This window comes from Echinops telfairi, unplaced genomic scaffold, assembly GCF_000313985.2.
Source record: "Echinops telfairi isolate 266 unplaced genomic scaffold, ASM31398v2 ScPeMD7_7458;HRSCAF=8496, whole genome shotgun sequence".
NCBI lineage: Eukaryota > Metazoa > Chordata > Mammalia > Afrosoricida > Tenrecidae > Echinops > Echinops telfairi.
Window position 1 is genome coordinate 23949680 of NW_022111358.1, and position 5782 is coordinate 23955461.

The following is a 5782-nucleotide window of genomic DNA, read 5'->3' on the forward strand; positions in this document are numbered from 1 at the left end:
CCCCTGCACGTAGCAGTGAAGAGACAGAGCAGGAGGCACTCTTATTTATTTACTTATCATTCCTCAGCGGCTCACACTTCTCAGATCACTTTGCTATGCTCTGGTTAAAAGCATCTTTCAGAGGGCTGTTTGAGCGAGGTAGGTAGGCAGAGAGCGTTAAGTTTGCACACGGTTTAATTGGGGGGCCCAGAGAAGGAAGGGGATTTGCCCAAGGTCGCTGAAGCACGGTCACGGACTCTCCGGATCTCCTGACCTTAGGTGACTCAGGGACGGCCCAGCTATCAGTGTTTGTCTCTTGGGGACAGCCGCCCTGAGGCCGCGGGGCCCAGTGCGCGCGCGCGCGCGCACCCTACCTGCCGGCCAGCCTGGTGGGGCGGGGACGCCCAGGTGGCCGCGTGGGAACCGGCGGCGCGAGGCGGGGGCTCCCGCCGCGCTCATGCCTGGCCTGCCCCTCAGCGGCGGGCGCAGACAATGGGGTCGCTGTGCGGCTGCCCCCTCCCTGTGCTCCGCGGCCCGCGCCCACCCCACCTCCCCATAGCTGCTTTCAATTTAAACGCCTCCAACCAACGGGCGCTGCCCCGGGGGGCGCGACCGCAGCGCCGAGCGCCCCTGTAATTTCCGCGGGGAGCTGACCGGCTCAAACACGGCCCCGCGGTGCCCTGACCGCAGGCCCCGAGACCGAAGACGGCGCCCAGACGTCCATGCCCCGGTCGTGGGAGCGCCGCCCGGGCGGCCTCCTCCTCCTGGCGCCCAGCCCGGCCCGGCACCGCCTCCGCCGCCACCGCCGCCTCCTCCGGGCAGCCCACCGCCCACCTGGAGCCCCTCTTCCAGGAGGCCAGCCGGTCGTCCCCATCCCTAGACCCGCTGGGAGCAGCGCTGGGGGGCAGAGGGTTTCCGGCTGGGGAGTGTGAAGAGCAGCCGGGCACTTAACCACTGGGCCGCCAGGGGCTTGTGGGGGGAGGGATCGGTATGGGAGTCATTCGCCCCCCACCCCCATCAGACTGGGGAGAGCTTTGAGGGCAGGGCTTGGGGTCGCCCTAAAACATGTCGTTGCTGTTAGGGCAGTCCAGTGAGTGGCTTTCGACTCAGAGTGAGCCTGGTGACAGAGCGGACCTGCCCCATAGGGATTTCAAGGCAGCGAGCCTTACAGGAGGCGCCCGGATGGCGCAGTGGTTAAGCACTCGCTCGCTGGCTGCTTATGAAAACGTTAGAAGCCACCAGCTGCTCCGAGGGAGAAGCCATGTGGCAGGCGGCGGCAGCTTCCACTAAGACGTGTAGCCTCGGAAATGCTATAGGGCAGTGCTGTTCTGCCCCACCGGCTTGCTGGGAGGCAAGGAATCAACTGACAGCGGTGGGTTTGGTGTGGGGGTAATCTTGACAGGAGCCAACCACCACCACGTCTTTCTTAGGCAGAGCAGCTGGGTGGGTACCAACCGCCAGACTTTCCGTTCCCAGCTGAGCTCTAACTGTTGGCCCACCAGCTTCTCCCTAAAACCTAGGGGCCAAGGAAATAGTGGCCAGGCCCACTAGTAATATTACCCTCAGATCATAACAGGCTATCCAAACATCAGGGCAATAGAGGAGCCCTGGTGGGGTAGTGGTTATGCATTGGGCTGCAATCTGCAAGGTCAGCAGTTCAAAACCACCTGTCACTCCTCAAGAGAAAGATGTGCTTGCTTTCTACTCCCGTAAAGAGTTAACAGTTTCAGAAACTCACAGGGGGCAGTTCTACCCTGTCCTATAGAGTCAACAATGAGCTGGCATTGACTCTGGGGCATTGAGTTTTGTGAGGGGAAGCAAGACACCCCTCTTTTCTCTCTCTCCCAATCCACAACTACCTGACTCTTGGTCCACTACCCCAGAGCTATCAGGAAAGGAGGGGATGCATCTCCCAGGCAGGACCCCAGAGCTGGGTCCTGACTCCAGGGTCCTTCTTGGAGGGGGGGAGGGGGCAGAGGTCCAAGTGCTCAGTCTGCCGGAAGAGTGGGAAGGAGAAGTCCTGCCTCCAGGTTAGAGAATAAGGGACCCCAGCCTCTTGACCCCCAGAGAAGACCCGGGAATGCAATTTCAAAAGGTTTGGGTGGGTCAGAGGGAGGATCAGGCAGACTCTGTCTAGAGTCCTCAGTTGAGTGGAGCCCAGGTAGGAACAAAGATGGGACCCCTGGGGGAGAACTTGCTGAGCTTCTGTGAGGGGTCCGGAGACTTCTCCAGATGAGGCCCGAGTGCCAAAGTCCTGTGCTGGCCAGAAATGCTTATTCTGTACCCCTTTGCCCTCTGCCTCGAAGTTGTACCCTCCCAAGAACTCTGAATTACAGCATCTGGATGGACTGGCCAAAGAGCCTGGCCGCCCTGCTTCTCTGCCACGGTATAGATGGGGCTCCTTCGGAAACTTCCAGATCAGGATGTGTGTATGTGTGTGTGTGTGCATGCCTGTGTGTTGAGCTGTGGGGAGGGAGCTTGGTGGGGGCCCTGGCTTTTCCTGTGTGCTCTGCTCCACCTTGGTCCCCCCTCCCACCACTGTCCCCCATCCAAACACCCCTCTCTTTCCAGCCTGGCTGTTGTGGTGAAGCTAATCAAAAGTAATTATGGGGGAAGGAGGGATCCTGAGAGGACCCCACGGAGACCACTTCATCCGCCCAGGCCCAGCTCTGGTGGCCCTGGCCCTGAGGGCCTGTGACAGGGCTCAGCTCTGACTGATGAGAGTGAAACACTGCCCCCCACTCCCGCCATACACACCCTTCCCCAAGGCTCTCCTCTCTCTTCCACCCCAGGCCCCTGGAGCCAGGGGTACAGAATGCCCCGAGGGGTGTGCCTCCATCTCCGCCCAGCTGTGCCCCACTCAAGCATCCATTCCACATTTATGAGGCCTCCTCTGAGCCAGGTCCTGGGCTGGGCACCAGCAGTAGATGGGTCCCTAGCCTCCAGGACCAGCTGCTGGGATATAGGTCAGTAGACCTTGCGGGCAGGGACTTCCTCCAGGATCTCGGGCCACTTCAAGGGAGAGCCTGGTAGTTTCTCACCCCAGCTTGCTGACCCCACAGCACTTAAGAGGGGCTCCCAAGTTACAACCCTGCAACTTACCGGCTGCAGTGCCCCATCCTACCTCCCACTCCAAGTGGCACCTGCACTGACCAATTGCACTCCTCCCACAGCCTCCTCTGCCCACTTCGCCAGGAAAGGGGTGGTCAGCTTCTCAGGCTGGAGTTCAAGTCCACACGCTGGGAGAGCCCTTTGAACCCATGGAGATCAGCTCTCTATGTCTACATGCGGGAAACTGAAGCCTGAATGGGTGGGCCTGATAAGGGACAGCAGTCCAGGGCTCTTTCGGACCCTGCACCCAGAGACCAGCATGTGGCACCCACTCGAAGAACCGAGGAGCCGCCCAGACCAGGTCTCCTCCATCTTGCCTTTCTGCTCTCCCCAGTAGCCCAGGCTGGGGGAGGCCAAGGGAGGGTGGGGGAGGGACCGGAGCTCCGGAGGGTCTCTAATTTGCTCCTGCCCCTTGATGTCCAGAGGAAAGCAGGCCTCCTGTGCCCAGGGGATTGCCAAGCATAAACAGAGGTCAGCGCACCCCCTCTGCCCCGGAGGTGCCAGGGTGGTAATTAGGTTTGGGGGTGGGTCCTGGAAGGGTGGGGGTGGGGCAGCCATTATCCCCGGGGAGCTGAGCTGAGCTGGGCAGAGGAGCTGTGTGGTCTGGGCAAATGGGTGGTTTGTAGGTGGTCTGGGGAATGAATGCCTGAGTGTTCAGGAGGGAAGCTGGTGGGGAGGGGAGGGGAAAATGGAGGAGGGGGCAGAGGGACTGGGGAGCCAAGCTGGGATGTCTTCTCCCCACCCCCCTTTTCAGGGGTCTGAGACCTTGCCCATGTTCAGGAGGCATCACCATGAGGCACACGGGGTCCCCGGGATGCTCGCTGGGGTCCCCCACCACGGAATACCTGGGCTGCCAAGCTGAACTGGGGCTCGGGGGTCCCCATCTCTGTTCCTGTTCCTTCAGTATGAGGGAGGGCAAGAGGAGTTGGTACGCAGAGGCTGTGAGGGGCAAGATCCACAGTGCGTCATGTCATGGGGCTGCCTAAGGCACTCTTGCTCTTTGGACCTGCTCACCCTCTGCAACCACCCCCAAACCCACAGCTAGTCCCTGTTCCTGTAAGACAAGAGAAGGATCTTGACTGAGCCTCTACCCAGCATAGACCACAAGACCCCATAACCCCCATCCACTGTTTCTCCACTGAAAGTCACATGAGCAGCGCTCTCACCAGCCCGAACCTTGATTTTCCTTTCTGTAAAATGGCAGTGATGCAGGTGTAACTGTGGGGATTAAGCCCGACAGGCCAGGGTTGGTGCAATGACTAACGCTGCTCAAGCCGTGTCCCGGGACTTCTCCAGGAATGCGTACATGGAGAAGGACCTGGCTGTGACCCCTGGCATGGGGACCAGGACCGAATGAGGCAGGCAGGAAGCGGGGTGAGCATGTCATGTGGAAGAGGTGGGGTTGCTGGGACTCCCTGGGGCCTCCTGCCCAGGCCCTGGGCACATTCCTCCTCCCCCGCTCTCCCCACCTGCCGGATACCACCTGTACTCCCTGCACAGCCCTGACCTGAGACTCCAGACACAGCCCCTCAGAGCACAGAGCAGCCCACTGGGGCCCCTCAGCTGCTGAGCTACAGAGAGCTACCCATGTCTGGTTTCACCCTGTGTCCCTCAGAACAGGGGCAGGGTCTCTGCCTTCAGACTTCGGGGCTCCCTAGCTCAGGGCCTGTGTCCTTCTGGGGCAGGGATGGGACCCTCATTGTCAGACTGAGGGTTCTTGGAGGGGAAGCACCCCCCGGGGAACTGAGCTGGGAAGAGACGGGACAGCCTGGCACCTTCATGGGCCAGCCTTGTCAGCCCCGTGTCCAGGCCCAAGAGTGTCCCTGATGGGAACATCCTGGGGGAGCGGAGGAGAGCTGGACACCCTGGGAAAATCGCCTGCTGCCCATGACTGGGAGCTGACTGGCTGGGGTGGCACACAGAAGAGAGCAAGTTGAAGGGGAGGCAGGCTTTGGGTCAGAATCCTTCCCCAGTAAACCTCCTGACTCCTCCCTTCTCACCTCCAAGCCAACTGAGTTCCTTCTTTCCCCCCTAGCTCCACCCCCAGGGAGCTGGAGGGGGCGGGACTTCACAGCATCCCTCCCCCTCACCTGCAGTCAGGTCAGCCACAGCCTGTGAGGTGTGGGCAGGGCCATCCTGGTAGTTGGGATCCTCTTGGAGCTGATGGCTTCTGATGCCAGCAACAGGCTTCACTGGGCAAAGAGCTCTCCCGTCCTTGTCCCCAGCCTCTCTCGCTCTCTCCAAAGCGGGGTCTGCGGAGTTTAGAAGGGTCTGAGCCCAAAGAAATGCTGATTCCTAGGCCAGAACTCAAAGCATTCTCAAAGGCACTTGAGAGCTACAGTTGGGGGGTAGGAGGCAACGATGGTGTTTAGGCAGAGAGGACAAGGAGAGAGAGGAAAGCGGAGAGACTGTGTCGCTTCTCTTGCCGCTATGTCAGATGTCCCTGAGACCCTCTTGAGAAGGGCCCCTATTTTAAGGTTTTAGGACATGAGCAGAAGCCTACCCAGCCTCACCTCCAGACCGTCAAACCTTGATTCTGGGCCTCAAAGCAAAAACCAACCTTGCTATCACGGAGTCAACGACGATTCATAGCAGCCCCTGTGGGTTTCCCAGACTGTAACCATTTGTGGGAGTAGAAAGCTGCTACTGGCAGTTTAGAACTGCCATCCATGCAGATTGCAGGCCACACATA